This window comes from Callospermophilus lateralis, chromosome 7, assembly GCF_048772815.1.
Source record: "Callospermophilus lateralis isolate mCalLat2 chromosome 7, mCalLat2.hap1, whole genome shotgun sequence".
NCBI lineage: Eukaryota > Metazoa > Chordata > Mammalia > Rodentia > Sciuridae > Callospermophilus > Callospermophilus lateralis.
The window spans coordinates 28622504-28641423 of record NC_135311.1 but is presented as its reverse complement, the minus strand read 5'-3'; the positions used below and the strand labels follow the sequence as shown (position 1 = coordinate 28641423).

Genomic DNA, 18920 nt, shown 5'->3' with positions numbered 1-18920 from the left:
GGTCTTGGTGATTATACCTGGGACCAACAGGAGAGGCGTCAAGGGTATGGCTCCTGGCTTGAGGAGGTGACCAACAAAGGGTTTCACTGTCAGAGCGGAAGGAAATTGCCATGACTAGTAGTTTATTTATTTATTTTTACATGTTTAGAATTTTTGAAAAGCTATAAAGAAATAAGTGAAACTAAATGCTTACACAGTTCAAATGCATTTTATATCTTATAAAACATCAAGTAAATATACATTTATAAAAATAAAAACATTACTTATTATCATTCAGATGTAAATTGCTAGCAGATAAAATTATTGTAAGTATTATTGAAAGACCCTGAAGAACCTGTATCACCATTTCAAAGTGAATAATATTACCATTTCTTTAGATATGGAACACTAGTGGCAAAAGCAGTTGATAAATATATTTTTTAAAATATTTATTTTTTTTAGATGGACATAATATTATCTTTATTTTATTTATTTATACATGGTGCTGAGGATTGAACCCAGGGCCTCGCACGTGCTAGGCGAGCGCTCTACCGCTGAGCCACAATCTCAGCCCAAGAAATATTTTTGAATTTAATTAATTTGTTTGTTTGTTTGTGATGCTGGAACCCAGGGCCTGTACATACTAGGCAATACTCTACTCTGCTGAACTGCATTCTCAGCCAGAGAAATATATTTTACATGTGTGTGTGTATCCTTTTTTTTTTTTTTTTTTTTAAGTACTAGGGATTGAACCAGGGCCTCATACACACTAGGCAAGTGCTCTACAGTGAGCTAAATCAAAATTTTTATTTTGAGACTGGTATTCAAATTTACAATCTTCCTATTTTAACCTCCCAAGTACTACTGTGTCCAGCCCTGGAAAACTATATTTCAACTGTTTAGTTTGAGGTACTCCATAAGCAGTTAGAGGAAAGGACTTGGAGCTCAAGATTAAGGGCTGATCTCATGATATAAACTGGGGATCCTGAGTCCCCACAATTGAAACTGTGACATAGCTGCGTGTAAGAGAGTTCAATGGAACTTTGTGAAAGTCTAACTGAACTAGAAGATGTACAGGTAGAAGCTGAAGAAAACAGCAAATCCAAGAGAACTTAGGAGTTAGGAGTAAATGGATCCTGCTGTATAGTGCTGGTAGATATTTAACAGCTGGCTCCCTGGGGAGGTGAAGGGAAGCCCTGCTTTATTGTGTTTGCTCATTTTCAAGGGATAAATATTCCCATCATAGTCCATTTCAAGTTCTCATGTCACTGAGCGTGGAGTTTGGAAAAGATGAGCACATCAACCCTTGAGAGTGCGTACAAGTGGACTCCAGCCCACAGCTGCGGTCCTGAGGGAGTCATGAAGGATAAACTGTGAGTGTGGCTATAAAGACAGATAAGAAGCTTTGGTGAGGATGCGGAGAAATCGGAACCTCCATATGTTACTGATGGAAATATAAAATGGTGCTGCAGCTAAGGAAAACAGTTGGGAAGTTCCTCAGAAGGTCAAACCCAGAACCACCGTATGACCCAGCATACCCATCTCTAGGTATATTCTCAGGAGAACTGAAAGAATGTGTTCACACAAACATTTGTACATGATTGTTCATAGCAGAATTATTCATAATAGCCAAAAAGTGGAAATAATCCAAATGTCCATTAACTGAAGGATGGATAAGTAAAAGATGGTATACTTATACAACGTAATATTACTTAGCTGTGAAAAGGAATTAAGTATCAATAAATTTTGATGAGGCAAAGGGGAGGGAGAGAAGGCGAGGGGACATGGGGACAGGAAAGATGGTGGAATGAATTGGACATCATTACCCTAGGTACATGTATGACTGAACATATGGTGCAACTCTACATCGTGTACAGCCAGAGAAATGAAAAGTTGTGCTCCATTTATGTACAATGAATCGAAATGCATTCTGCTGTCATGAATAACTAATGAGAACAAATTAAAAAAAAAAAGAAAAAAATAGTATTGATACGTGCTATGATATGAACGACTCTTGGAAACATTACACTGAGTAAAAGAAGCCAGATGCAAAAAACCACATATTATAGGATTCTATTTATATGAATATCTACAATGTGTAAATCCATCAAGACGGAAAATATTTGTGGTTGCTAAGGGCTGTGGGGAGGGTAAAATGGGAGGAACTGCTAATGGTGCTTCATTTTGGGGGGGGAGAGGGATAAAAATATTATGGAATCAGATAATGATAATGGTTTACAACTTTGTGATTATACTAAAATCCACTAAATTATACAACTTAAAAGGGTGAATTTTGGAGTTTGTGATTTATGTATCAATTTTTTAAAAAAAAATTTGTAGTTGTAGATGGACAGAATGCCTTTATTTTATTTGTTTATTTTTATGTAGTGCTGAGGATCGAATCCAGTGCCTCACACATGCTAGGCAAGTGCTCTGCCACTGAGCTACAGCCCCAGCCTTATGTTTCAATTTTTTAAAAAGGTAAAGTGAGGTTCAGTTGTCTGTAAAATTGGAATGTAACTTTTTTTTTTTTTGGTACTGGAGTTTGAACCCAGGGGCACTCTATCACAGCCTTTTTAATTTTTTATTTTGAGAACAGGGTCTTGCTAAGTTGCTTACGGCCGCGCTAAGTTGCTAAGGTTGGCTTTGAACTTGTAATCCTCCTGCTTCAGTCTGTAGAGTCACTAGGATTACAGGTGTACACCATTGCACCTGGCCTGGAATATAATCTTCAGCATTATTGGGAGCCAATATTTTGGGGAGGGAAGATGAATTACCTAAGGTAATGTTTTGAGAAATGGTGGGTAGACTGAAGATGCTAAAGCACAAACTGACTTTTTTGCATTCACTCTTGAATAATTTTCTTGGAAATAGATTTCTAGGATTGGTCTTTCTCTATATACTTTGGATGTATTTTCCATGGTCTTCTGAATACTGTTGCATTGTGGAGAAGTTTCCTGTTAGTATACAGTTGCTCCTTGATTTGCAACATGGTTATATCCCAATAAACCCTTAGTAAGTTGAATATATTGAAAGTTGAAAACACATTTAATGTGCCTAACCTCCCGTCATAGTGACACAGTCACTGTAGACTATCAGGTATTCTCCTGTGATAGTGGCTGACCAGGAACCATGATTACTGCACTACCTAGCATAGAAGAGGCTATTTTATCCATATTTCTAATCCAGGAAAAGATAAAAATTCAAAATTTGAAGTGCAGTTTCTACTGGTGCGTCTTCCTTTCACACTGTTGTGGAGCTGAAAAATCATAAGTCAAATCATCATGAAGTCAGGGAATATCTGTAATTTAGTATTTTTATGGGTACTGCTTGCTTTAAGAATCAATTTTTGGAAAGAAAACATATATATTTGCTATGGTTTGAATACACTCCCTCCAAAATCCAGTTATTGCCAATGAGATGGTATTAAGAAGTAGGGCCTTTAAGGGGTGATTGGGTCATGAGAGCTCCTCCCTCCTGGATAGATTAGGAAGGGGAGTGATGAAAGTAGTTGGTCCCTTTCTTGCTCCTCCCTCTTCTGCAAAGTTCAGGACAATGAGAAGGCTCTACCACACACCAAATGCTGGTATCTTGATCTTGGACTTATCAGCTTCCACATCTGAGAGAAAATAAATTTAAATTTCTGTTTTCTTTACAACTTACCTCATCTCAGGTATTGTGTTGTAGCAGTAAAATGGACTAAGATGATATTCACTGAAATTTAAAACTCAATATTGAAGTTAAATTTGCAGATCTGACAGAGATGAAGAGATAATTATGAAGTGAAAAAATACAAAATTACTCAGAATGCTGTGTAGAGATAAAAAATAAGAATTTAAGATGGCCTGGGGTTGTGGCTCAGTGGTAGAGCACTTGTCTGGCATGTGTGAGGCCCTGGGTTTGATCCTCAGCACAGCATATAAATAAATAAATAGTCCATTGACAACTAAAAAGAAAAATTTAAAAAGTAAAGAATTTAGAAAACATAGAAAATAGAATTAAATGGTCCAACTTACATCTAAGGAGATTGAGAGAGAGAGAGAATATAAGAGAGAGAGAGAGAGAGAGAGAGAGAGAGAGAATATATAACAATAGCAGGATAAACAATATTCAGAGAGAGACTGTTTAAGAAAATTTCAGAATTAATTAAAGACATTAATCATTAGATTCAAAAATTAAGCACCTCAGGCGAGACAGAAAATGAATCCATGTTTAGATGCATTTCTGTGTGGAAGCCAAGCAACTCTTTATGATCTAGAAGTCACATAGTGTCATTTCTACTATATTTTACCAATTGGTCTTTGTCACAATCTTGCCCAAATTCAAGAGTGTAAGAGTGGACTCCATTCTTCTATGGGAGGAATGTGAAAGAATTGTGCCACAGTAGGTGAGACAGCAGATGTCAACACAAAGGCCTGGAATCTCACAGCTGTTCTTGAGGGAAGGTGGTCATCCAGATTACTCAGATATATCCAAATCAATTTTTTTAAGTGCTGGGGATGGAACCCAGGGCCTTGTGCATGCTAGGCAGGCACTCTACCACTGTGTTACACACCCAGTGTTTCATTAATTTTTAAGAATAACATCAATGATGAATGAATAAAGAAACTGTGCTACATATATACAATGTAATATTATTCAGCATTAAAAGAGAATAAAATTATGGCATTTGCAGGTAAGTGAATGGGTTGGAGAACATCATGCTAAGTGAAATAAGCCAATCCTCAAAAACCAGGGGCTGAATGTTTTCTCTAATAAGTGGATGCTAATCCATAATGGGGGGGGAGGGGATGAGTGGAGGAACTTTGGATGAGCTGAAGGCAGGGCCAGGGGTAGGAAAGATGGTGGAATGAGGTAGACATCCTTACCCTAGGTACATGTATGATTACATGAATGGTGTGACTCTACTTCATGTACAACCAGAGAAGCGAAAAATTCTGCTCCATTTATGTACAGTGAGTCAAAGAGCTTTCTACTGTCATGTAAAACTGATTAGAACTTTTAAAAAAAAGAATAACATCAATGAGCTGGATGCAGTGGTACATATTTACAATCCCAGTAGCTTGGGAGGCTGAGGCAGGAGGATAATGAGTTCAAAGCTAGCCTTAGCAATTTAGGGAGGCCCTAAGCAACTCAGCAAGACCCTGTGTCTGAATAAAATAAAAATAAAGGGCTGGGAATGTGGCTCAGTGTTTAAGTACTTCTGGGTTCAATCCCCGGTACAAAAAAAAAAAAAAAAAAGAATAACATCAATGATAACAGAATTTTAAAATTTCAAAATGAGCTATCCAGCCATGAAAAGATGTGAGGGGGAACTTAAAAATATATACTACCAAGTGAAAGAAGCCAATTTGAAAAGGCAATATACTATATGTTTCCAACTGTATGATATTCTGGAAACTCATGGAGACAGGAAAAGAATCAGTGGTTGCCAATGGATAGGTGGAGCACATAGAATTTTTAGGGCAGCTAAACTACTCTGTATGATACCTCAATGGTGGGTTCATGTCATTATATATCTGTCTAAATCCACAGAGTACACAGTGCCATGAGTGGTAAATAGTGAACACTGGGTGATATGATCCATCTGTGTAAGTTCATCAAGTGTGTCTCTCTTGGGGGAATGCTGATGATGGGGAGGCTCTTTGTTGGGGAGGGGATACATAGGAATTCTCTGTACTGTCTGCTGAATTTTGTGGTGCTCTTAAGACTGCTCCAAAAAATAAAGTCCTTTTTTTTTTTTTTTTTTAATTTAGAGAACTTGAGGACTCTTAAGAGCACATATGGGAACTCTCAAGGGTCTAGGGACTCTAGTGTGAGAAACCATATTCTAGGAGATTGTGGTGTTGCAGCTGCTCAGATATATTTGCTCCAGCAGAGTTAAAGAATCCCCTCTGTTGCCCTGGTTGACAGTGTGGAAGTCCATTCTCCAGGCTCATGTTCTCCATCCTAAGCAACTGACACATCCAGGCAAACCGTGTCCTTGGAGAGGTCTGCACTGGCCATGCCCTTGTTGGCCTCATTCTGACTGGTCTGATTAAAAACTCAGGTGAAAACAATTTAATGGAACATTTTGATCTCATTAAAAAGCAAGAGAAGCACATCTCTGAAATACGCTCTCATAAAGCCCAGCCTTGTGGACAGACGTGTGTACCCTGCTTCCACCTATCAGGAAGGGATTGGAATTTATAAAGGGGCATTTCGTTTCTTGGTGACAAAGCCTTTTCAATCCAAGGGATATTACAATACTGAAAAATCCTCTGCACCCGATGGTCTAGCTGCAGTTACTGAAGGCCATAAATGTCAGTGACCAGCCTTTGTCTTGGAGAGATTAGCTTTGGGGAGTTGCTGGGAGAGAAGAAATGGAAAAAGAACAGATGTTGTTCCATATGTATGAGAAGACACAGATTAGAGAAGAGGGAGAATCAGGGCAGGCTGGAACGTCAAGCAGAAAATGGAGGAGGGTCTTGCTGCAGAGGGTTGTCTCTGTTAGGCCAGGAATGCCAGTGGAGCTCCTTTCAGTCCTGGTCTCTCGCCTAGAAACAGGAGAGTATGCCTGGGTTCCTCTTCAGGCGGTTCTTAGCAGTAGCTGGGTTTTTTTGTTTATTTGTTTGTTTTGTTTTCTTTTCTTTTAATCCACTTCCCGAAGAGCTTTCCTAATTATCCTGAGAGATTGGTGTTGCTTGCTTGTGGGGGTGGGTGGGGTCTGTCTCAGCATTTTAACAGGGCATTGCATCTCTGGTTTATGGAGAGGGGAGGTCTATGACTGACCCATGATCATGTAGTGCTGGTGGAAGGACAAGAAAGGGTCCAGACTTTTGGCTCTAATCCCTGCACCTTGCACAGCTCCGGAGCTGCTCTAGGGCCACGTCCTCTTCCACCATTCAGTCTTTCAGCAAATACTTATGCAAAGCAATGGTGTCAGGCACTGTTCTGCCATTTGGGTTATATCCATGAACAAAAACAAAGGTCTGTGTTCGTATAGAGCTTACAGTGCCAGGTGCCTGTAGAGCCATATTCATATAGATTTGGGATGGGGATGGGGCAGAAATAGACAATAAATATGGTAAACAACTAAATAATAAAGTGTGTTTGAAGGTGGGAAGTGCTATGGGAGAAAAGTCATTCTGGATTTGAGGGGTCATAATTTAGTGGGACGAAGGAGAGCAGATTGCAGCTGTGTACAGGGAGGTCAAGGCAATGGGGATAGTATCAGCAAGACTTTAGGGGGTCCTGTGAGGGCTGAAGGAAGAGATGGACGTAGTACCATCCCAGAGCCTGGATTGTGGGCATTCGGAGCTGATTACTGTGGTGGCTGTGGTTATCACACCAGAGCTGTCTCCCTCACTAGATTGCCCAGTGTCTTCCTAGAGCCTCCGGGCCAATGCTCTGGCCCTAATGGACAGGCAGTTTAAGTAACAGACAGGTTAGACATCAGGGACAGGTTCTGGCCTGGCCTAGAGTGTGGTGGTGCTACTCATCCCAGCTCTGTGCAGCCCCCAAATCTGCTTTGTGTGATGTGTCCACAGGGTGACTGGGAGCCATGTCTGCTGGGTGTTGGTCAAAATGGAAGTTAGAATAGAATATGCTGAGAGAAGAGTCAATGTAGACTCCTTAAGTCTGGGAGCCCTAATTTTCCCGGTACCATATTGCTAGGCAAAGTGGAAAACAGAGGACAGTCATCCAGGGCTGGGCCACTTGGGTCTGTTGCCTGTTTTGTAGGAGAGGAGGTCTTACTTATAGGTAGAGGAAATGACTCTGTGTGGATTGCATAAAGGAAAGTCCAGAAGGCATCCTTGCCCCTGTCTCAATGCCTGCAGTTCCACCTTTAGCATCTCCTTCATTCAAAACTCTGGCATCTTAATTTTTTTGGTGTGTGAAACTTTTGGTGTGGTCCAAAAAAAAAATTTATTTTTATTTTTTTAATTTTTTTTATTAGTTACACATGACAGTACAATGATCTTGACCAATCATACATTTGAATCAAATGTGGTAAAATTTCTCATTTTTTTGATTGTACAGGTTGCAGAATCACATTAGTTACACAGTCACGTATATACATACAGCCATAATAATGTCTATTTTATTTTGCTGCCCTTCCTATCCCCCTTCCCCTCCCCTCCCCTCCCACCCCTAAATTTTAACTTAGAAACATAAACATGTAAAAGAGATTTGATTTTTTAAATTTGTTCTTTTTAGATATACTGACAGGAGAGTATATTTTGACATACATACATATGTAAAAGAAATTTGAAAAAAAATGTTACTCCGTTAAAAGGATAACTCTCTATTCCTATTCTTTGGGGGGCAGTCTTTCTAAACCCTTGGAGCATAATTTGAAAATCACTGCTTTAACAAGTATTTCAGTTACCTTGTTAAAATGTGAACACTCTTGATTTTATAAAATATTAGGCTATTTTAAAATTACTAATCCATTATGGCACATTTTGCTGTGTGTGTGTGTGTGTGTGTGTGTGTGTAGGGAAGAGGGAGATAACAGACTTCTTAGAGGATATAATGAAAACTATGGACCTGCTGTCCAAAAATATGTACATGCCTAAAACTCTGCATCCTGTTGTATGGGGGAAGTGGTTTGTGGACCATAAGTTAAGGATCTGGTTTTATAAGAAGTTTGTCTATTGGATTTACTTCCAAATGGAATATAAGCTTGCACCATATAAAACTGAGTTTCAGTGAGGAAGTAAGGGAAGAAGATGTAGAGGAGAATCAGAGTTTTGAGGGTAGAGGAATGTGTACTTTTAACATGACCTCCAGGCAGTTCTGATGATCAGACAGATCATCAGTCAACATCATCAGAGGGCTGGAGTTGGTATGTCAGGCCATAGGACCCAGGGGACATAGCTCTAGGCCAGCAGTTCTCAGAGGGTGAGGAGGAGGGAGGGAGACTGCGGGAAGCTGGCTGCCCACAGGCTGGGCTGTGGTCTGACCAGCTGAAGAACAATAGGAAAGGTCTTCCTCCTGCCCCTTCCCTTCACAATGGACAAGTCAGGTCAGGTCACTGTGCCTCAGAGTGTGTACCCAATCCCAAGTTGGGACCTACTAATGCAAAAAAGAACAAAGAACAGGAGTTTGGGAAACTCTGATAGGACTGTTTGGACTGTTTGAAAGTCTTACCTGAGGGACTGATGTTTCATAATTCTGACATTTCTCTGCAGTTTTCATGTTCCAGTGCCAAGTGGATCTCATTCCTACTTTGCAACAAAGGCTAGTCTCTCCCCGGCAGTCGGCAGTCGGGGGGACTCTGGGGAGAATGCCAAAAATAACAAAGGGCTTCCATTAGCCTGGTGTTAACTAATGGGATCTGCTATAGTCTGGGCTGGGTGCTTACTAAGCAAAGAAGCACTTGCTACTGAGTCAGCTACTACCTATTGACCTGCTGTCCCCAGCTCAGTGGCATTTGCCCCTACCTCCATATTCTTCCAGAAGGATCTTCTGGCAAGGGACTGTGAGAGAAGAAGGGAGATGAGACTGAGGATAGGAGGTGGCCTTCCCCAGCTCCCCAGACCTCTAGTCACAATTGGCTCTTGTCAAAACCTGGGTTTATTTAAGAACCTGTTTCTTGAACACCCAGCCAAGACAAACCCAAGCCAGTGTCGACCTGCTTCTCTGGGTGGTTGTGACTTTATGCAGCCATGGTTCTGTGGTTTAAAGACTCAGAGTGGGTGACACCTGTCTCGCTCTGGATTCTCCCTGGGGGATAGTAGAAACAGAGTCATCCCTCCTCTGCCAAGTCTCTGGGTGGCTACTCTGAGCCCTGTTAATGCATTTCTATCCTTTTCGGGTCATGAGCAAGATGACCTGGTGCTCACACTGTTGTGTGGGATGCGCTTCCCTCTGAGCCTTGTTACCACGTGGCATATTACCTGCCTGACGTGAAAAAAAGTGTTTCCATTCCTTAAAATTGTATGTTAAGATTTGTGCATGTCAATGTATCTCAACTTTACCTGAGAAGAAAAATGAGAACTACTTAAGATAATATTAAATTATATTGTATTTTAAATAATAATTATTTAAAATACTTTCAAGGGAGGAGAGTGAGTGTGAATTAATGGGAAGTCTGTAAAGTGGATGAAATAAGAACAGAAATGGGTAAATATTAAAGCTGGGTGATGCATCCGTGGGGCTTATTATGCTATTTTGTTTTTAAAAAAATATGTATTTGAAATTCACCATAATAAGTTATATCCCTAAAGACTTAGGGATGTCTGTTTTCTCTTATAAATCCCCCTTCCTGACCAAGAGTCTTAAAGAAACTCATACTTTAAAACCTAGTAATTCCATTTCTGGGATTCTATCCAAAGGAAACAATCACAGACACAGAGGGAGTGTCACTGGAGTACAATTTAAAATAAGGAAAACTGAGTGTTCATCAATAGGAGAATGGTTTAAAAAAAAAAAGAAAAGAAAAAACTATGGCACAACCATTAAAGACATGGGAAAGTGTATTGTGGGTTTTTGTTTTGTTTGGTTGGTACTGGGGATTGAACCTAGGGGTGCTTTACCACTGAGCCACATCCCCAGCCCTGTTAATTTTTTTATTTTGAGACAGGGTCTTTCTAAGTTCTAGAACTGGCCTTGAACTTACAATCCTCCTGCCTTGGCCTCCTGACTAACTTGGATTACAGGTGTGCACTACCTCTCTGAGCTCTCATTTAATTTTAAACCTAAAAATAAATGAGAAAGAATCAGAATAAAAAACTATATGCCATATGATCTTTACTTTGTATTTATTTATTTATTTATTTATGATGATAGAGATCAAACCCAGGGTCTTGTACATGCCAATCACATGCTCTACCACTGAGCTACATCCCCAGCCTTTCAATTTGTTTTTAAGGAGGCACATGCAAGGTTGGAGTGGTAGCTCAGTGGTAGAACACTTGCCTAGCCCATGCAGGGCCCTGGGTTCCATCCCCAGCACTGCAAAAAAATAAAATATTAAAATGCATCTGTACAGAGAAATAATCAAGATCTTAAAAGTAGTTATCTGAGGCAGTCCCTCACCCAGCACACAATACACATTTATGGGGAACCTGGCATTAAAACATTGGAAAAGCTGGGCACAGTGGCGCATGCCTATAATCCCAGTGGCTTTGGAGGCTGAGGCAGGAGGATTGCGGGTTCAAACCAGCCTCAGCAACAGCAAGGCACTAAGCAACTCAGTGAGACCCTGTCTCTAAATAAAATACGAAAAAGGGCTGGGGATGTGCCTCAGTGGTTAAGTGCCCCGAGGTTAAATCCCTCATACCAAAACAACAACAACAACAACAAAAATCACATCATTGGAGATGACCTACTTCTGGGTCAGGGTTACTTTCCTCCCTGCTACTTACTACATAAAATTCAATCCTCAGGGCTGTGTTTGTGTCTCAGTGGCACAAGGTTCAAAATTCATTTTTGCCTTCCCATTCCACGTTGCCTTGGGCTTGAGTCTTTAACCCTTGGGCCTTGTTTGCCAAAAAAAAAAAAAAAAAAAAAAAAAAATATATATATATATATATATATATATATATATATATATATATATATTTATATAAATATATATATACATACATACACACACACACACACACACACATTCTTGGCTTTCCTTGTAATATTTCTAGCAGTTTGAGAGCCAGAATTTAATCCCAGACACACTCTGTGAGAGTAATACAGGCCAATGCTGGCTGTTTTCAAATACCAGCACGCTTGAACAGAGACCCTGATGACTTGGGTCCAATAACCTGGGTCCAATTCTGGCTTGGCAATCCCATGACTATGTGACCTTGAGCAAGTGATTTCATTTCTCAAGGTCTCAGCTTTCTTATCTATAAAATTGTAAAATAAGGAGCTGGAGTGTAACCCAGAGTAGAGTGCTTGCCTAGTACATGTGAGGCCCTGGATTCAATGCCCAGCAACACACACACACACACACACACACACACACACACACACAGTACAATAATAGTATTTATCTCATTGAGTTGTTTTGAAAATTAAAAAACCTGTTGTGCTAAGTGCTTGACCTATCTCATCTTAATTATGCTTACAGCTAATCTAGTACACATGGAGAAAAAGACAACCCTGTCTAGGCAGGTGCAATCCCACAATGAGGCACACCACAACCTGGACTTATGCCCTGAGCTAGGAAACCTTGGGAATAGCCCTTACAACTGTGTACAGCAGTTCTGCCTATGGAGCAGGTATTTGTGTATTTGTTTTTTCCCAAGAGGCAACTGTGGCTTAGAGAAGTTGAGCACATGTAATGGTAATGGGGTAACGGGGTCACTTCTAACTTTCCTGTTTACTTAGGACACAGCAAAAAGGCATCCCCAATCCTTATGGCCATCCACCACCTCTATTGTGGACCATAAGACTTTGTCACCAGCTCACTAGTTTAAACCTCATCCATCCACAGTGATGGCAACCAAATCCTCTCTAGCATCTAACTCTTATAGATTACTGTCAATCTCTACTCTCTTTTCTATTATTCTGATAATCATTTTTTTTAAAAAAAACTAAGACATGTTATTTTGAAATAATTGGGGTGGTAGAAAGAAGGACAGAATTCCATTTACATATCATCCTGACTTGGCAGTTTTATTTTTCCATGGTCCATTTAATACCTAGATAGGAAGGACTAAAAATATTGTGGGTCTGAATAATTCTTCTACAGCTGTAAGATCAGTGTTACCAACAGATAGCTCAGTATTAGGCAAAGCAGATTCCAACTTCAGGATCTTTTCCTCCTCTTTATTAGGTGCCCATGAGTTTTACGTGGCTAGATGATGCTAGAGGAGTATGGATTAACTAAAGGTTCCCACCTTTCATTTCTAAACCCTTCTATTATTTCTCTGATGAACAGGCAGCACCCACTGCCTGCTGTGTCTCACACTGTGATTTGGACATGTGTCATTCTACTTGTGCACAGTGGGGAAGAAGTTACTGTGTGCTATATATGCACACTGAATGTGTTTGTGTATCTCCTGCATGAATCTGTGCAATATGCTGATTGTTTTCTTTCAAAGGTGGATCACTGGGTAAATTGAGGTACTGTCAAGGAATTGATTTGTTCATAGAACACTGAATATAACTGCAGAAGCTTTCCAGTTATTCCCTGATTGAATGTAAGTTTCTGTTTTAAATGGTACGATTTCAAAGCATAGTTCAGATTTGAAACAGCTGCAGCCAGCCAGCAACCTTGGATGGTGTGCACATCCCCAAGTGGCATAAAAAAATTAGCACACATTGAAATGGAAATTTTCTAAGTCTCAGAACCACCATTTCCTCACCGTTTCCCACCAAGTGGCACCCAAATGACACCAAATGAAAGCCAATGAAAAGGAATGAACTTGGCCCATGCACCTTCAAAGGCCTAATTCAGTGCAGTTAGAGTGAACTAAAATTATTAGTTCAAGGTTAGATATTCTAACACCAATTCTCAGGTCTCAGAAGCCAGCCTAGCCTTGCTGCTGGCAGATAACCAACAGAGTCATATTTAATGTTTTAGACATGACTGTTAAATTTGGCCCAGTGTGAGTTTGTGTTTGATCAGACCTATGAAAGTGGAGAAGGATTCCTGTTGGGAGGTCTGGGTTCTAGCCCAGGGACTTATAGGCTGTGTGACACTGGACAAGCTAATCACCCATCAAGAGTCGTTTTTCTTATCTATACCACAAAGGAGTCAAACCCTGTTCTGCTGCCTTTTGGGAGGTGTGAAGATCAGATAGGATGGTGTTTGGGAACTATGAAAGCACTGTAAACAACCAGGACAATTATGTTCTCGGACAGAACACCAGATTCTTTCTGCCTTCACTTAATTGTCCATTCAACTTACATATTGTGAGTTTTACCTATTCCTCATTCTTGCAGCAAGACCCTTTGAAAGTATTGTTAGAACTAGAATCAATATCTGTTTAGTTCCCCCTTTTAACCTTCACATCCTCTGAGATGAGGAACGTACTGAAATTAAGAGGAAATAGGAGTTGGGAGCCCAAAGGTACAAAGCGTTCCCATCCTGATGTCCTGTCTTTCTTCTGTTACAGCAACATCTAAATCCAAAGCCAGCTGGGTATGGTGGTACACCACTGTAATCCCAGAGATTTGGGAGTTTGAGGCAAAAGGATCACAAGTTCAAGTTCAGCCTCAACAGTTTAGCGAGACCTATCTTAAAATGAAAAATGTAAAGGGCTTGGGATGTGGCTCAGTGGTAAAGTGCACCTGGGTTCAATCCTCAGTAACAAAATACATACATACATACATAAATCCATACATAAATTCAAAACCAAAGGTTCTGGTTGAATGTTAGGCCCCAGTTCTTCCTGTACCCCTCCTCTGGTCCCCAATCTCCTGAGTTCACCTCAAAGGTCAATTAGTTCATGTGTTGCTGTCCCAAGCCACTGAACACAGCTCAGAATTCTACATATTAGCCATACAGTATGTATTTGGTGAATATTTATAAGACAGGAAAATAAAAATGGAGGCTGAAATTGTTTTCTCCTCATCCTAAGGTTCTGCCAACACAAAATGAGAAACAAAACATTTGAGATGCCACAGCTTATGAGGCACACCACTTTTTATGTATCAAAAAAAAAAAAAAAAGGAAAGACTCTATCCATTAAAATATGACAGTGCTTCCTTACTGTAGCTATTATAAGACACACTTTGATTTCATAGATGTAAGATGTGAAAAAAGATATTAATCGTAGAACAGAAGAAATGCAATATTCCTATGTTTTACAAAAGGCAAAGTTTTCTTCATTTGGACCTGATATAATAGGTTAGCAAACTTCAAACCATCTCTCTTTTTTTAATATTTATTTTTTAGGTGTAGATGGACACAACACAATGCCTTTATTTTTATGTGGTGCTGAGGATCGAACCCGGGTCCTGCCCGTGCTAGGCGAGAGCTCTACCACTGAGCCACAATCCCAGCCCAAACCGTCTCATTTTTTGTCTCAATTTCTTACATCTATACATGTTATACAATCATGCTTTCATGTGGGTGGAAAGAGGTCATTCATTCTATTTTTCTCATGGGTACAGTAGTACAAAGTATGGCTTTGTGGGGTTGGGGCTGAGGCTCAGTGGTAGCATACTTGCCTGGCACATGTAAGGCACTGGGTTTGATTCTCAGCACTGTGTATAAATAAATAAAATAAAGGTCTATCAACAACTAAAAAAAAAATTAAAAATTGTGTCTATCTACAACTAAAAAAATGTAAAAACAAACCCAAGTATGGCTGTGTGTATAGTTTGGGGTAAGGTAAGTGCAGACTATAAAATACTTATCTGAACAAAAGTCATCATTAATTCTGTGGACCATTGTTTGTTTCTTTGCAAGATTTTAAAAAATTTTTAGAAATGTTTAATGGCATTTGGCACGTTGATTATATGTTTTTTGTTGTTTTATTTCAATGCTTGGTTTGACTGTTTTGTTATTACTAATGAGTTAATTCTACTTCAGATAAAGCAACCGAACAGGGAGTTCCTCTTACACAGAGAAATTAAGCATGAAGAGGCTCACATGCTGAAAGCACATCACCTGCCTGGGCCAAATATGACATTTTCGTTATGCAAGTGGGAATTCATAGTCTTTCTAGGCCGGGGCGGTGGGGAGAGAGAAACACAGGGAACTAGAAATACAGCTTGTGTAACAATCCCTTGTAAATTTTTTGTGGACCAGCCCTTGCATTTAGAATGTCCTTGCTCATAAATTCTACAGTTTGGGATGAGAAAAAACCCACCTGTTTCTAGCCTGTTCTGTTACCTTGTTCCTCTGCTCCATCAGGATATTTTATACACAATAGCAAAGAGAGTGCAAATAAACACACACAAAAAAATGTATTTTTAGGACCAGATCATGACCAGGTGGAAACAAATGATCCCACATTATTGTAGTTGTCTTAGGAGCTTCGTCACCACAGTGCCTTGGCTCCTGCCAGCAATTCCCAGGCTGTTACTATGATGGTGAGTGTCAGCAACCCTCGTGCTGGGCAGAAAATTGTTAATGTTTGATTACTGCTAATGCACTTTTGCCCACTGTTCTCTCCCCTGCAGTCGGAGTACCACTATGAGTACACCGCATGTGACAGCACAGGTTCCAGGTGGAGGGTCGCCGTGCCGCACACCCCAGGCCTGTGCACCAGTCTCCCTGACCCGGTCAAGGGCACCGAGTGCTGTAAGCAACCTTCCTGTTTCAGGGCCTCCCTCCTGCTCAGCTGTAACCTTCTTGTCCCAAGCCTCCTGTATCCAAGCTAGGCTCCTCTAGATAGTGTAATTGCCTTAAGGAATCAGATCTGTCCCCTAGTTAATCCCCGTCCTTAACGCTGCTGAAATTGGTACAGAACTGTTATTTCATGGATGCAAACTGGGCATCTGAATTTCTTTTATTATTATTTTTAAAATCAGTCCCAGCTCCTCAAGAGGCTGAGGTAGGAGGATCTCAAGTTCAAGACCAGCCTGGGAAACTTAGGTAGACCCTATACAAAATATAGAAAGGGGGCTGGGTTGTGGTTCAGTGGTAGAGCACTCGCCTAGTATATGTGAATAAAAATAAGTAATTAAAGGTATTGTGTCCATCTACAACTAAAAAAAAAAAAAGCTATTTAAAAAAATATATAGAAAGGGCTGGAAATGTAGCTCAGTGATAGAGTGTCCCTGGGTTCAATTCCCAGAATCATAAATAAATAGATAGATAGATAGAATACCCTCTGTGGACACAGCATAAGCAATTCCAGCCATGTGCCACCCAAATACTTGGTTTTTGTCAGCATTCATTTTCTTTTTGCCTGTGCATTTCTCTTCAATCTATACTCACCAGCCAAAATCAGGCATTTAGGGCACATTGATTGGTTTCATTCTTGAAAAGGAAGCCAGAGACAATAAATTTCTGCAGAGACAGACCTTAAAAATGCACTGGGCATCACTTCTGGGAAAAAGACTCTTCCTGACTGTGGATCTGACTATGTAATCAGGAAGGCCGTGGCTTGCCGCAACTCCTGGCCCTGCCTCTGTAGTGACAACTTCCCTACAATTGGTTGCTGTTTCTCCTCAACTGTTTTTTGAGGAATACAAAGGAAATAACAATAAAAATTAAGAAATTTTTAGAATTAAGGAATTATTCAAAGAGTTGGAAAGGAGATTGAAGGTGTTTAAATTAAAAAAATCAGTTTAGCTCATTGGCTGGTTCAGCAGGTAAACAACTTGTTAAATTTTTGAAGGGATATTGCTGAGATCTGAGCAAAAGTGTGGTGTAATTAACAGAAACAAGTGAACCATCTTCAGTTAACTCAGGTTACCTCAGTGAGCTCCTACCATGTGTAAGCCCTACGACATTCCAGTGTTGTGTGAACCACAAAGATGAATAAGGCACGTCCCTGCCTACAGGAGCTCACAGCAGACACTCATTCATCCATTCATTGTTTGGGCAAACCTTCATGAAGCTCCTTCGATGTCTGTGCCAATACTGAGCCAGCCAACCCCCACCAGCCCAGAGCCCATCGGCTGGCAAAAAAATGCAATGAGTTAATACAATGTGAGGAAGAATGGGGATTATGGATGCTTAGTGATGAGGAACAGCTGGGAGGACCATTGAAGCAAAAGTTTGGAGGTGGAATCAGCAATATGCTCAAGGTAGAGCCTGGGTCCCAGGGTGGAGGCCACACAGAGCTGGTGACAGAGAGGGTGAGGTGGAGAAAGGTCTGTAGTGAGAGATCAGGCTGGAACGATAGATTGTGGGGAAACTGGAGGAGAAGATCCTGAGTGCCAGGCTGAGAGCTTAATTCTATAATCAGTGTAGGAAGAGTACCTGCTTATTTTAAAAAAAGAAAACAGGCCAGGCACAGTGGCACATACCTCTCATCTCAGCAATTCCTAAGGCTGAGACAAGAGGACCCCAAGTTTGAGGCCAGCAGTTCAGTGGTCAAACACCCCTGGGTTCAATCCCCAGTACAAAAGAGAGAGAGAGAGAGAACAAAGTACAAAATCAACATTTTTAGGAAGATACCCTTGACCCCAGAATAAGCAAAAAATATGAAACAGAGGCCTAGTCAGGAGGGAATTGCAATGATTAACAGGTCTCAAGAATCTTAATTAACATGGGAGCAGGAGAACCAGAAAGGAAAAGACAGAGGACAGAGGCTGAAGGGGGAAATTCAAGGCTGAAGGAACACATATTACCATCAGGGGCCGGCATCCTCCTCCCTGGAGCATGCTCAGAAGGGGTGTCTCTCCAGAGGAATGAGCCCAAAGTCCTGCAGCAAGTCAGAGCCTGCCCAACCCTAAATCTTTTTTATTTTAAAAATAATATCTTTATTGAGATACAATTCACACACCATAAAATTTATCCCTTACAGGGTAAATTTCAGTGGCTTTTAGAATCCTTTTGACAACCATCCCCACCCTAATTTTGGAACATTTTAATCATGAAAAGAAAACTCATCTCATGGACAATCTCTCCTCAGGCCCCTTCTCCTTCCCCCACCCCCAAACAACCATAAGTCCACTTTCTGTCTCTATTACTTTGCCTCTTCTGGATTGCATATAAATAATATCACATAGTATGTGCCATGTCCCTAAATCTTAAGTGAGCCAAACTCCAGAATCCCAACCCTGCGCTTCTCCCTTTAGAATATCCTCAGCCCATCCACCCCTCCAGGGGCCACAGTGACCTCACCACCCCTCCTTTGTCCCTGCCCTGCTTTCCAGCCTTCTCTTGCAATGCCGGGGAGTTTCTGGATATGAAGGACCAGTCCTGCAAGCCGTGCGCTGAGGGCCGCTACTCCCTTGGCACGGGCATCCGGTTCGACGAGTGGGATGAGCTGCCCCATGGCTTTGCCAGCCTCTCAGCCAACATGGAGATGGATGAGAGCAGCGCAGAGTCCACTGAGAACTGCACTTTGTGAGTTTGCACAGACCCCATGCCCTTTGGGGAAAGG

General features: G+C 40.8%; 1 protein-coding gene and 1 non-coding gene across 2 annotated transcripts in view; one reads left to right on the top strand and one right to left on the bottom strand.

Annotated features, from left to right (window-relative positions):
* Positions 1-18920, bottom strand: part of Cfap276 (cilia and flagella associated protein 276) — a 60386-nt gene that overhangs the window by 35113 nt on the left and 6353 nt on the right. The gene's annotated exons all lie outside the window — the stretch shown is intronic.
* Positions 9771-9873, top strand: LOC143405379 (small nucleolar RNA U13). Its single transcript, XR_013092080.1, has one exon. It is a non-coding gene; the product is annotated as a small nucleolar RNA U13 (small nucleolar RNA).